Raw genomic sequence first — 15,104 nt, forward strand, 5'->3', positions numbered from 1 at the left:
CAGACATGCCAGAGACTTCTAAAGAGAATAAAAGCAGAGAAGAGGAGGCCTCCATACGGCTCATTTTGAATTTGTAATGTCTGGTTATTAATGGTATTGAGCAGTCAAAAAGCCACGTGTTTCCCTTATAGTACATGTTAAACCTCAACATGTTCTGTCTTTACAAATAAAAGCATGGAAAAGTGGATGGACCCCAAACTGACAGGCAGAAACATACCTGTACACAGGAATTGTTTTTTAATTTTCCAGGCAGGAAACTGGGACAATGTTTCTGGTAAGCTGCTGAACTGGCAGCTCTTCCCATCCTTTTCCCAGGATGCCAATTCGGGGTCCAATTTTCATTGCTGAAGTCAGTGTGAGTTTTTCTTAATAGCGCTGACCATCAGAAATTCAGATATGAGGAAAAAAAAAAAGCCATCAGAACTCAGCAGGATTCAATTTTCCATCCCTGAATTTCAATTTGACAACAACAGTCCATAACAAAAATGCAAATATGATTTTTGCTGCAGACAGGAAGGAGAGAGGGTGATGAGAGCTCTCGTGTTGTTTGATTGCTTTAAAGTCTTTCCTGCAGAAACTGAAATGGTGAAATTCTGCTTGAAATGTGCTGGGTACATTTACAGGCAGAGAGATGAGACGAGTAAATCTTCAGCTTGGAGCAGCCTTCCTACACCTTTATGCTTATGCACTTAAATACAAAGACAGGATTTTTTTTTTTTGCTTTTTTTTTTTGTTTGTTTTTTTTTGTGGCTCATCTGTGGATTCATCCTGAGTGTTTCTGGTTTAGCCATCAAGTTTGGGGAAATAAGAACCAAAGAGGTTCCAGCTCTTTCCCCCAGCCCAGCCTTTTCTGTCCTGTGATGTTAATGAATGATAATGCTTCATGAGAGTTTTTCAAAGACTATTGCTGCTCAAAATCACTTTGGTGCACTGGGACTCTTATTTTCTGGGTATATCAAGAGCTTTCTGCAAAGCAGAGGAATAAAGACAAATGAAGTGTTGTGGCTACAAATCCCTTAATGGCTTGACCTTTATTTGTCTCAGAATCAAGTTTTAAAGAGTGGGTCCCTCGCCAGGCACGCTGGGGATGCGCAGCTCTGCTTTGTCCCTCTCCTCCATAACTCACACTTCCAAAAGGCAACAATTTCCATTCAGATTGAGGAGTAGTTGGGAACTGGATGAAGATTTTTCTTTTCCTGGTTAAATCTATAAAGTATAAGACTGATGAGCTATTACCTGGGGTGGAATTAATTGTGAAGAGAGGCTGGGGCATCTTTGTGGCTCCATCCCTGCAACCTCCTGATTGCTGCTGTGAGTTTGTTGGGCTCTCAGTGGGGATTTGGGTAACCAAGATTTCTTTGGGAGTGGTGGTAGCTGAGGCATTAATGCAGTCAAGAGAAATGGGAAGGACTCACTGACATAACAGATATTTTTCTGAGCCTGTGGCAGAGCAAGCTTCTCTCCCAAAGGCTCTAGTAAAGTCTTGCAAGCTGTGGTATGAACCCCATCACATGTGGCAGGGAGCTGCTGGATGGAGCCTGGGCAGGGGCATCAAGGGAGATAATTTCTGGAACCCTCTTGCCTCTCAGTACAAAACCAGCAAGTCCTCCATGCGTCCCGTCATTGATCTTTAATGCCCCTTCCAAAATTCCACGGTTGGACTTGCAGTACCTACTCGTGCATATATAAGTGTGGATACTGGAATTTACTTCCCAGAACCTTTGTCTTCTTTCATTTCTTCCCCAGTTTTTCCAATCCCATGGGGGACTGGAAAGAAGAGTGGCTGTAGAAGTGATGATCCACAGCCAGATTCAAACCCATCTGGGCAAGCAGTGCCCTGTCAATGCAGTGAGAAACCTGCCAGTGGAGTGCTACATTTTTTCCTTCTCATTTTGGCACAGAGACAATGCTTTTGGCCTCTCCTGTCCCAAGAGGGGCGGGACACAGGTGTTTGACAGCGCTGTGAGCACAACACAAGAGCCATAGAATCTGTGGGCGAGGTGTGATATCTGCACTGTCCCTGTCCATTTGGAAATGTGCTTTGAGGCAGCTGCATTCCCAGCTCACAGAGGCACTGGCAAGGGATTTCTGGGCTCACACTGTACCATTTCTGAAGGGATAAAAGCCCTGGGTATTAAAGAGCCTCTAAGGGAACAGGAGCAGCTGTGCGATGTTTTTGTAGACTGAAGGTGCAGCTCTGGCAGTGTAAATCTGGAATGTCAACAAGTAGATTAAACAAGATGGTTTAGCTCTTAGAGCCAGCCCCAGGCTTGTCGCTGAAATTGGTTATGAGAGGCTGTAATTGAAAGGGAGTCTGATATTTCTAAATCTCAGAAGGTTTGGAAGCTGTGGCTGCTGGTGTGCAGGTGTGTGTGGGTGCATCTCCACCCCAGTGAACCACTTAACCTCTCTTGTAAGCATCTGCAGATCATCTTGGTTACCATTACATTAGAAATTAGCACTTGGAATTAGCTGGCTTCAAAACCTAGAGTAAGATTATTAATTGTTACATCTACTTTCCTTTGCCCCTTTGTCTGTGTGGAGAAGGATGACTCTGTGTCTGGTTTGGGGTTTTGATCACTTTTTTTTTCTTATCTCATGCAAGGAGTCCTTACAGCCTGCAGCTGACCACATTTTACAGCCCACACTTGCAGAAGTGGGGCTCTGAAGTGTCTCCCCTCCATCGTCACCTACCAAATTTGAAGCCTGGCTTGGGTAAGCACCACCACAGGTTCAGTTCAGCTTCTGAATATTGAAATACTGTCACCCAGATTTAAGGGTTTCTTTGGGGAAAGGGCAGCACAACAGCAATGCTCTCCCTTTCCATCTACCCAGCACAGAATGAATTTTGCTCAAGTGTCAACTTCTGTTTCTCAGAAAGAATTTTACTTCTTTCTTCACTGGACATAAATGCATCTGTTTTCTTTTCTTATTCAGAAAAGAAATGAAACAAACCCCTCACTTATTCTCATCGCTCAGCTTTGATAAAACTATAGCTTAGAAAACTCCATATATTAATAGTATGAATCACTTAAGTGAGGTATAAATTTCCATGATGCTTTTAGTATAGGCAAATTATCAGGGCTGCCTTTTAATCTGTTGTAGCAATCTTGAACATTAAAGGCAGGTTGTTTCATAAAGGGATGTATTCCTTTCACTGGGAAGGTTAATATCACCCATGATTATATTTGACATTTGGGCCTGGCATATTATTTTTCATGCTGTGTCTGAGCCTAACTACCCACTCCTCTCATGAGCAGGATTTGAAGTGGGTACATTTCAAATCTCTGCACACAGCCATGAGTGTCATCCTAACAGCCTCATCACTGGAAATAAGAAAAGACAATTTAATGAACAAAACAGGGAGGGTGAATTCAGTAAATGAAATTTCTCTGGAGCAAGCAAAGGGTAAATGTTGTTGTTGTGCATTCCTGCTGAGGAAACCATGGAAGGGGAGAGGGTGCTGTGCTCCTTGGAGGAGCATCTCCAGAGCATCCCCACTGGAAATATCGCTGAACAAACACTGCTGAGGTGCAGCTGATGTGCAGCCAGGTCTCCCAGCTTCTTGCAGAGATTCCTTTCAGAATACAGCCCACAGCATGGCTTAGGGGTCTCTCCTCCCTGAGAAACAGGGATGCATTTGGAGGGGCAGGTCCGGAGGCTGATGTCTCAGGCTGAGGACCTGTCCTGTAAAGTCTCTAAAACAGACTCTGGCTGGCTGTCAATGCAGGGCTGCGTGAGGGTGAGCCTAAAAGGACCCTTCAGAGCTGAAGAGGGTAAAACTAATCTTGAGTTTCAGCACTGGCCTGGTGAAGCTGGCAGTTCTCAGTCGGGGTAAAAGCCTTTTGTTCAGTAGTTGAGGGAGCCCGTGGCTCATCCTTGTCTCCACGTGAATTGATCTGCAAACTTGAGCTGTTCACTCTCTGTGGGAGCCCCACTGGCTCCTGTTTGTCTTTGCTAAGAACTGGGGGTGGAAGGTGGAGCTCTGGATGCTGTTCTTGGACATGAATAACTTGAGTATCCTAGTGCCACCAGCAACACCTAGAGCTGAGCAAGTTCTTGAGGAAACCAGGGCCTTTCTACCTAAAGTGTGAGCTCCTGGGCTCTGTGCCTGCCATTAGCCAGCTCTGTGCAGTGTGTTGAAGCCAGCAGGGCCTTGACGTGGCCTTTAGGTGTTTGGTTTTGTTAAATCACTGTCCTATTTTAGGCTTTGTTTGTTCAGCCTTGGTTATGGCCTGGAGCCTTGGAAACAGAGCAGTGGACTGAGAGAGAAGAAAAGGATGTGAGGACACTGCAGGAGACAGAAAGAGTAAGTGGAATTAAATTACCACTGATTTCTGAGGCACAACAATGCATTAGGGGATTTCACAGAGGATTCAAACAACTGGGCTTGAAAAAAATTCCCTTCCCAAAATTCCATGTCATCAAGCATGTAATTTCCACAGTCCCATCCTTTGATTTGTTTTCAAAGGTAGCTGATAATGCTGCCATAAATTCCTCTGCCTTTGGCTTTTATCTGATCCTGACACTGAGGCTGCAGTGGAGGAAAGACTCCAAAGAGTGTGAGAACAGCAGCTCTACCCTTTGCTTCCTGCAGTGCAGGGAATTTGAGACAAAAGGGACTCTGTAGGACTACAAGAGCAAACCTAAGCAGGCAATGAAAGAAAGAATAACCAGATTCCAGGCTCTCTGAGCACTGCCTGGGTGAAGACACCAATCTGTGGGATCAGAGCCCACTCCCCTTTGCTTCCTGACCCAGCCCAGCTCTCCCTGGGGATGTTGGCTATCAAGGGTTCTCCTGAAATGGAAGCCCACTTGACAAATCAAAGCACAGCTTGGCAAAATGTCACTGAAATGAAGCTATTTGGATTAATCACAAAACACCCTGAACTTGGATTTTATCCTGAAATCCTCCTATTGCTCTTCCATTTTAAGACAGTCCCAGTCATGGAAAATGGGGGTGGGAGAGTGTGGTATTCACTGTGGTATGCCCTCTGAACAGACTTGGCTTTCTCGGGATTTCTCCTGAGAGAAGCTGTGAGAGGAGCAGAGAAAAGAGAATCAAAACAATTCTCATCTCATTTGCTGCTCCTGTCTTTGTGCCCATGTGGAATGTGTTCTGGAGATTGTTTACCTAAGTGATTGTTTGATTGGTTTCTGGTGATGGTTGTTTAGATTAATTGATCAATTAGATCCACGGTGTGTTGGGACTCTAAGGAGAGAGTCTAGGTTTTCTAGTTAGTTAGTGAAAGTTCTTGTTAGTGTAATATTGTGTAAAATAGTTATAGGATAATAAAGTAATTAATTAGCCTTCTGAAATTGTTGGAGTTCAGACATCATTCTTCCTGCCAGCCAGACACAGCATAGAAGAGGGCATCAGGATGTCACAGAAATCTGCTCCTCCATCCACCTTTCTCTGATCTATCATTTCCATTCCTGTTAACACAAATCTCACAGACTTGGAGACTCAACTTTCCCCACACTACTGGCTCTGGCAGCCTTATCCCTGGGGAAGGTTTCCCAAAGCCTGACTCCCACCTGCTGTGGGTTAGGGAAGTTCCAGAGGTGAGTTCAGGGTACAGATAACCTTGCCTGTCTTTTGAGAAGTGATCAGGTGGAATATTTTTGTTTTATAATACACACCGTTGGGCAAGCTGATGGCTTTTTATGTATCAACCCCAAATTTTTAAACCCACCTGTTTTCACCTGTGGCACAGCACTGCTTAAACAGAGATGCTCATGGAGGATCCCAGGATTGTTCAGGGGAGGGTCCCTTGGGAAATGCTCCTCTGGACCCCCTGTCCCCTCCCTGCTTGTTCCCCAACTCACGTGCTCTGCAATCAGACCTGGTTCCAATCAGAGCTCCTGTACTCTTATTCTGGGGTTTTTACGACTGCAATTTTGTTTAACATTGCCCCTGAAGAGCTCTGTAGTGTTTTGCAGAGCTCCAAGTACAAGAACTCCTTGAATCTTTCCCCTAAGTATTCCTGCTGCTGGCAGAAAAGAAATTAGAAGAGTGTGGCCCTGCCTTCCCCTCTCTCATTTGGAGGCTGTGATTCATGTTTTACAGCATCCTGCTCCCATTACCCAGCTCTGCTTTCTGTGGTTTGTTCTCCAGCATCTCATGCAGCAGCAGGACTAATGAGTTTTTATATCCCATGGGTCTGTAGCCTTTATCTCATACCTGCTCTCTTTGATTTCAGTGACCCTGATCCCCAGTCCTGCCCCTTGGCTGTCCTGTCCTGACAGGGCAGGGGGAAGGATGTTCTCCAGCTGCACGGATGCAGACTGGTCCACCAGCATGGTCTGACTGGCCAGCAGCACACTGCCACCAGAAAACACAATTTTTGGTTGTTTCATTTACTTTATTCAGGCCATACTTTTCACAAAAGTTGTTTCAGGCCCTTCCTGCCTCACTCCCACCCACCATTCCCCTCGTAACTGAGTGATTTGAAACATTGGTAATGAACTAAACATGAGGAACAGCCAGTGCAACCCCCACAGTTGCAGAAACCTCTTCTTCTTTAGAAACCAGGATAAAAATCCAGCTGCAATGACTTTGAAAATGCAGGGAAAGGATTCTACAGGCAATTCCTACCAGGGAACGCTTGTAAATGCCATTTGATAAGAGCCTGTCAGCATAGTGGGATGGAACAGCTGAAGTCGTTAATGAAAATGCCTTTTCTATCACCATTCAACTATTTTGCAAGGCAGGATTGTCTCAAACAAAATTTTTTTGTAAAGAAGAAAAGATTTCTCTACCATCACATCTAATTGTGGTATTAGGGAGCAAAATAAAATTTTGAATGGACTTTTTGGAAGGGAACTGGTTATTTATAGCCATACTTCACAAAAATTGGTCAGACCAGTTGTTTGAATTGAAAAGAAGCTCATTAATTTTTTCTCTCCCTTTCTTCTGCCAGGGCAAACAGCTGCTCTTGGGCTGTGCCCAGTGTGGAGCTCTCTGCAGACCAGCAGTGCCACTGCACCAGTGACAGACTACAGCAAAATCTGCAAAAAAATCATCTGGATGATCATTATTTCATTTCAAACTCTTTTGGTTAGAGGAGGAGACTCTCGAGGTAAGGGTGAATTAGGAACATCCATTGCTGGTGACTTCCCTGGGTTTGAGTGCTCGAGCACAGAGCTGGGATTTCCATCTAGGGTGTCCATCACAGGAGAGCTCCTGGTGGCCCTGGAAAACCCAGCCATGCTCCACCACTGCTGCTGAAGGATGAGCTGTGCTCCCCCTGGATCCCTGTCAGAGCTCATCCACCTTGGGCTTCCTGCCCCTCTCCAGCTGCTGCTCTCAAGCAGGTCTCTGGTGAGCTTTGCCTTTGCTGAGCTCCTGAGAGGCTGAGCTTTGCTTGTCCAAGCTTTCCAAGGAGATAAACGCTGGCACAGGCCCTGCATTGCTAATTGCACTCAGTAAACGAGCTGGCATCCCCTCCAACAGGCACTGGTGATGCTCTGGCACTGGCTGGTCTTGCATGGTGACAACTGGCATCAGAGCAGGGATAGCAGGGATTGATTTTACTGCACATCTCCCCTCGTGAAACCTGACTGGCGTGGAGGGGGCCTGGTGATGAAGCAGGACATCACCACCTCACCTTTGCTTCTGGATGATGCAGCCCAAGCTCATTCCCAGGCCAAGATGCTGTTGGGTATTATCCCATGGATGTGTAAGAGGAACAGATTTTCAGGCTGTGATGTGGACTCAGCCCAAGCTGGCCCCAAACCCACCCCAGAATCCTGAGAGCTTTCCCTCTCCCAGATTTGTTCTGCAGCTGAGCTGCTGGGGCTGGAAAGTGTTCGGCATCATGTCCACAACTCATCTTGTCACACAAGGGAAGCCCAAAAATCTGGTTAAAATATGAGGGAGAAGGATGGTTCTGACAGTTCAATTAATGCAGGGATTGGGACATAAAAATACATGAGGAAATGTTATGTACATTTGTAAAATGTTACTTGCCAGGTAGGAAAGAATGTAACAATGGTTCTTTATTTGAGAATTAACATGAGCCTGTTTCACTGCCTGGGGAGAGCCAAGGGGAGAGTGTGGCTCTGTGCTTAGATCTTCACACCAGCTTCTACTTTTAACTGTTCAAACCCAGCACCACTTTAAACTTTTTGTACAAATAAGAGTGAAAACAACACTAAGCCCTTCATTGTGAAGCACAGAAACATCATTCTTCTTTGTAAGTCATCATGAATTACAGCAGCAGAAGCAAACACTGCTCCACCTGTGTGCCCAGTAAATCAAACTAAGCTCCTATAAAATAAAATGCTCTCCCCATGGAAACAAAGTCCTTGCTGAAAAGCACAAGGATAGCACAGTGAACTGACCAAAGAAGTGAAGCACTTTAATCTTTGTTTTGAAATCCCCTAAATTGCAGCCCTGCCACTGCTCAGAGCCACCTGCTTCCTCTTCCCACTAAAGCAGCCCAGGCTATTTAGCTCCAGCCTCCAATTTTGCTCTTCATTATTTGCTGGCTACTCAGAGCTGCTCCATTTGGGAAAATTGCTGTTTCCATGTGCCAGCCTGGCTGTGATGTGCTTTTCTCCAAGTGCTTGGCTGCTGTGTGTGCATGACTGCATCCAGGTGCAAACAGCTGGGAAACCTGTCCTGTGCAAATGCACGTGCTTCTCTTTGGGTTATTCCCTCCCTCTCTCCTTGGCTGTTCTGGAAAAATTCTGTCTTATGGCTATGCTGAGGAAGGGGGTTTTGGTGTCCCTGTGGGTGCAGTGGGGTGAGGTGAGGTGTTCCCTGAGGTGGGAGCCGGGTTTGGGTGGGGCAAAACAGGCAAAGCCCAGGCTGGGCTTTCCCTATGGGAGGAAAAGTGAGAGCAAACCACAGCTCAGGCTTTGTCTTCCAAAGTCTGGCAGTGCTAAAACCTGCTGGTGTCTGGGAGGCAGGTGAGGAAGATGGTGATTCCCAAGGGAGTCTCATTGTCCTAGTTCAGGAAATTAAATTACCAGCAGTGCCAGCTTTGTTTAATATGAGAGAAAGTTTTCTGTATCGGAAAAATTCAGGCAGCAGAACCCACAGAGGCATCACACCCAGCAAGAAGGGCAGACAGCATTTTATAACTCTTGCAGTATCCTTGATCCCACCAAGTCCCAGGAAGGAACAGGAGCAGACAAAACTTTCTCTGTGCAGCACGAAGGTGTTACTAGAGCAAGCTGGAAATGGGACCTGGCACGTCAATATTTGGCTGGGGGGGAAGTGGTGGTGGCATCAATTGGGTTGTGGCTTTGAGGCATTGTCACTTCAAAGCACCAAACTCCCCAGATAGTTCAGGATCTGCACAGATGTTGGCAGGTGATGATAAATCCATGCAGAGATGGAAAAACCCAGTCTTTGGGGAGAGCTTCAAAGCTGAAGCTGAGAACATTGCAAATGTTATGAAATATTTCAAAGTCTGTCAAGTGGGAGCTGTGCTTTTAGATTAGGTTAAGAAATGTGTGGGCTAATTTTGTGAGACTCTCCAGCATTTACTGTGGATTATGGAGTCTCTTTTAATCTTTAAATGGCTGCACTTTCCTTTCAGTTTTCAAAAAAGGAAAAAAGCCTCAAAGAAACCTGACAGAAGTGTTTCTCCATACACTCAGTTTGAAGACAACTCCCAAATGACTGCAGTTAGTGAATTATACAGAGGCTTTTGCTAACAAAAATGGGCAGATGGGTCAAGTGGGTTCCCAGTTCAAACCTGCAGCACTCCTGGCACAGGGAGGGAAACAGCATCAGGAGACAGCTGCAGGGGGACCACAGCCTGCTCACAGCTCCTCCTGCCATCACCTCCTGTTCTGCTTCTCTTGCTCATCCATCTTCATCTTTCCAGCTCAGTGTTTTCCCAGCCTCGCAGGAGCAACACAGAGCTGAGGGAGCAGCCTGGACCTCCCTGGCTGCTGCATTTCAGCAGAGCTTCTCCCGTACTGATACAGTCCTGGAAGTGTTTGCATCGGAAGAGACACAAAGATAATTTAGTTCCACCTTTGTCTGCGAGTTGCCCACCTTGCAACCATGCCCAGTTTCACCAGAATAAATCCCAGTGCTGTGTTTCTTGCTGTGAATCACCTTTTAGTCCCATGAGTCAGCGCTAATTTTTTTTTAATTAGGGAAATATTTATTGCCTGTTAACTGGTGTGGGAGCCCTCTCCACACACCCCAAGGACCAAGAGCTGCATTAGTGGTGTCACTGTAAACTCACCAGCAGCTTTGGGCTTGCAGGGATGTGTGTCACCGCAGCCAAGAGCTCTGCTCATTAAAACAAAGTCAAGGACCGGCTGCTAATGAAGTGCCAAGTGGCTTTTTTTTTATCCTCTTTTTCCTTTCTGTACACATAAAAAAAAAAAAATAAGAGTGAGCTTCTTGAACCTCCTAATTATAAGCTAATGTGCTACTCGCTCAAAAACCTGTCAAAATCAAGAGGAAAGAATTATAATTTTGATGTTCAATTGCATGATTTCTTTGTCTCTTTGAGTCAAAGCATTGTTTTAAATTATTTCATCCATCAAAGCTTGTTTAGTAGAGATTAAAATTCAAAACGAGTTTAAGAAGAGATAAAGAACCATTTGGCTTTTTTTAATTCCTGATGTCTTTGTGCGAGTTAGTGTGAATGAAATAGAATAATATATTTGGTGCTGGAGAGCAGAAAACTGGAATTTGAGCCTAAAAATCAACACATAATTATGCAGGCACAGTATATTTTTTTTTCAGGAATTTTTTATTTCAGATACTTAAGGAACCCAAGACATTACAGAAATGACCAAAAAAAAACAACAAAAAAAAAAGACAAAAAAGACAAATATCTTACTTTATAGCATCTCTAGAGCTGTGGAGGCAGATATTGCTTCTTTTGAAGGCAATTCATTCACAGCAGCTTCGGGGATCCGTCACACCTTTGGGGTGAAATGACATTTCCTGGTGCTGCAGCATCACATTTCCCGTGGAAGCCCCTCCAGGAGGTTTTCCAACAACCTCATCCTGAACACAGACAGGGCTACTGCTTCTATTTCTGTTTAAATTTCCCACATTTCAGCCATGGGAGGTGGTTTTGCTCCCCAGACCAGCTGGGGTGGGATCCTGGGATTAGATACAGGAAACCAGTCCTGGTCTTTTCTGCGTCTGTGCAGCAAAGGTGTAACATCTGCATGTGTCCAGATGTTAAAACAGGATTTATGGCAATGCAGCATAAATGAAGTATGTGGATATAGTGGTCTTTTGGTGAGTGTGTTAATGAAGATATGAAGAATGAAGATCTGCAGGGATAACATGAATATATTGTATATTTATGCCACAGAAAAACCTCAGCAAAGATTTTCCCTCCACTTCAAACCAGAAGCCCCATAAAGTGCTAGAGAGGAGATTTATTCCCAAAGTTTGCTGTGTTCAGCCACAGGACAGCTCAGCAGGAGGAGGGCACTCAGCCTCCTCTTCCTCAGCCTGCCCTGAGCAGAGGGATCTCCACTATTGGAGCTGGGGAAAGAAATAATCTCTGATCAGCTCAGGTAATAAATGAATTCACTCTCCTCTCCCTGCCCCTCCTCAGCCTCCTACCCAGCCAGCCCTGGAAAGGTCCAGAGCTGTTTCTGGGGTGAGGTGATGGTGAAAGTGGTTATTTTGTCAAGATTTTGGCCAAGATTCATTTAAATGAATACAAGTAAGGCTCTAGGGACAGAAGAGTGTGATTTTTTTTTTTTTTTTTTTTTATTGCTTCGTGTACCTTGAAGTTCTGCCTTTAAGCCATCATGAAGGTCTCTAAAAGCCTCTCTGGGAGAATAGGGAAAACAAAGCCTCTTCTCTGAGCAGTGGTGGGAAGTTATTGTGCCATCAGGTAAAGTTTTAAAGGATGAGCTGGTGTTAAAAGTCAATATTCTGTGCAGTTTTCTGCCAGGGATGGAGCATTTTAGAGCTACAGACTCTTACAAAGCTGTGCTGTTGGGCAGCTTTACCTCTTCTTTTCTTGTCCTGTGTCCTACAACATGAAAAAGGAAATTAAGTGGGGACTGGTCATCCAATAATGAAATGTGGGGGTGAAATGTGAGAGTCCCTGAGCACAGAGAGCTGGAGGAGAAGGGGAAGTTAATTAATCCATCAGGCTGAAATCCCCAGTGGTGAATATTTTTTTCCATCAGAGTGTGTTGACAGCTGGAGCCCATGAGCAGCCTGAGGATGACAACCAACAGGAAACCTGGGGCCAAAATGAGGGGAGAAAACCTCAGTAGTGTTTCCTTGGTAAAACTTGTGGCAGATGCCACATGAGAGTCGAGAGAAATAAAAGAAGCAAATATGAGGTGCCAGGGGAGGGAAGGGAGAAACGAGCATTTTTCTGATCCCTGAATTTGACAGCCAGTTTATATGAAATAAACTCTGAAGGCTCCCGCTTTCCCCAAGGTATTTTCTTTCTAAATAGATCTATAGATACACTAATTAGTCAATGGAGAAGCACAGGAGTTAATCCCTAATCATGTAAATGTGTTGTTTCAATTAATTAATGCACGTGGCACTTGTGCTCCAGCGATCGGCACCCTAAGGAAAGGCAGAGGGAAATAATCATATTTAACAGTCTGCTCCCATTAATACCTCCAAATGGTGTCAAAGCTTCCCACGGTCTTTCTCTATAATTCTGTGTTGTTTTGCAGTGGTGTGTTATAAATTAGCCAGAATCACAGGCTGGAAGTGACAGTTTTGGAAAAAAGAGGAAAACAAAAATTTTTTGGAGGGAGTTTTTTGGTTTTTTTTTTTTTTTTTTTTGATGACTCCATATAAAATGGTGCAGAGAAGGGGAGAAGTGAAACACTATTTAATGGGTGTTGATGGGGCTTTGCCAGCCTATAGGATTATAGGAGGATTGTTGGATTTGTTGGAGCAAGCAGAAAGACCTGGAAGAACAAAACAAGTCACAAAAGAGAATATTTTCAGCCATGAAACAACTCTTCCCTTAATTAAGCACCTTACTACTGACCTGCCTAAAAGAGCTGCCCAAAAACATTTCTACTGCTTCTTTTTTGCCAAATGTTAGCATTTCAGCTCAGACAGTCATGATGAAGGTTAATAAAAAGAACATGTTTAAATAAACCTGAGGGGACTGTAATGTCCTTTTTGTGCTGTTCCTGAGAACTGGAAGCACCAGAATCAGAATTAAAAGCTGCTTTGTTAAGGAAAAGGCATAAAAGCAACATACGAAACAAGGTAAGTGAGGGATGGATGAGCCCTTCAGAGCAGAAAGCACAGAATGGGGCTCACAGGAAAGTTCTGGCTCCTTGGCAAGATAAAAATACCCACAAATGGGGGGACAGAGGCATCTGTGGAGCCAGTAATTACCTCCTGAGCACACAAAAGCTGCTTTTATGAAAAGGCAGAGCTGTGTTTGGTTTGCTTGGGGTCTCTGTGGAGAGATGTGATGTTTGCAGAGGTTGTTCTGTTTTAGTTTCACTGACCAGCAGCAAACATGCCCTTATTGCAGCTCATCTTTTGGGATTTGGAGCTCCAGGGGGAGGGGTGGTGCTCGGGATGAAGGAGGTGCAGGAGCAAAGTCCTTGTGGTGCTGGGGCTGAAAGTTGTAGTTATTTTATCCTTCTTCCTCAACTGAACAAGAGCTTTGGCAGAATAATGCTGATTATATTTTCTTGCTGGTTCTTTCCTCTTTTCTTCTTTTTATATAATTGTTCTGAAGCTTAGAAACTTGGTGTTAGTCTCGTGCTGAAATGTATTTATTGCCAGTGGTTTTACTGAGCTGGAGTGGGGCAGGTACAGAGAAGACAGGGAGAAATTTCCCATTTTTGAACGGCTTGAAAAGAAATCTGAAAACCTGAAATCCCAATTGTTTTTCCCATTCACTTCTGGAGCGCTGTTATAATTTACAAAAACAACATTTTCCCGCTTGAGACTTTGCATTTGCTTTCCCAGTTTACAATTCCCTCGAGCGAGTTAAGAACTTCTTAATAGCTCCCAGCAAAATTCTCTTAGAAACCTCAATGCAGACAAAAAAAAAAAAAATTAAAAAAAAAAAATTGGAGGTTTTTCTGTTCTGTGCCCAAACTCCCAAGAACTGTTGCTCCTGTTTTCCGAGCAGATTTATACCTGATTTATTTCCATTTTAGGGGGCTGGGGAAGGCTCGGCCTGTGGCATCAGCGGTGTCTGGAGCATCCCGGAGCATCCCGGCGGCGTTTGGTGCCTCCAAATGAGCGATGGAGCTCTGCCACCTTGTGGGGCTGTCGCCGTGTCGCCTCATCTGCCCGGCAGCTTTCACACCCAAATTCCATTTTCTTACTTTACACCTGACAGGGAGATCCAAACAAATTTGCGAGGCATTGGAGAACATGGCTGGAAATCCTTGGTGTCTCAAAAGTCAAACCTGATGCTGAAGTTGTGGTTTCAGGGAAAAATCTTGGAAGAATTGTGATATTTGCATTGACTCCAGTGCTGTTCCCTGATGGTTTTTGTGCTCCCGGTGTTGCTGTGCAGGATCTCGATGGATGTGGAAGGAGCAGGGTGAGCTCTGCAGATCAGGACCAGAGGGTCCAGTGGTACCTGGGGGTATTTGCTGGTTTTGGGAGGTGCCTGCTGCCAGCTGAACCCCACAGTGATGGGGCTGTGCCATTGTGGGGGTACTGAGTGCTGACCTGTGCTCACATACAAAATGTCACCTTCCTCTGCCTCGGGAGGCTGATCAAGAGAGGGACCTGTGTTGCCCTGATTCTTAAGATTTTCTAAAGCCTTCTGAGTTTACATTCCTGTAGAGAACTTTCTCACACAACTTTCTGTAAACAATTGATTGTTTACATTCCTCCGTAGAGGCGGAGAAATTTGATGTACTAATAGTTTGTCCAATGTCATTGGAGAGGTGGCACATTCACCCTCCAATCCACCGTCACCTTTGGAAAAGTATAAATACTGGAGTCAGAAAATAAACTTTATCTTTTTCACCTTTGCAATAGCAATGGCTCGTGTCGTGCTTTCACGTGTCCTGTAGTGACAGACCTGGAGCTCCCTGTGTCCACCCCAGTCACAGGGGGATTTTTGAAATCCTCAGATTAATTGAATCATGGGATGGTTTGGGTTGGAAGGGATCTTAAATTCACCTTGTTCCACTCCTAC

This window comes from Taeniopygia guttata, chromosome 20 (assembly GCF_048771995.1).
Source record: "Taeniopygia guttata chromosome 20, bTaeGut7.mat, whole genome shotgun sequence".
In the NCBI taxonomy this organism is placed as follows: Eukaryota; Metazoa; Chordata; class Aves; order Passeriformes; family Estrildidae; genus Taeniopygia; species Taeniopygia guttata.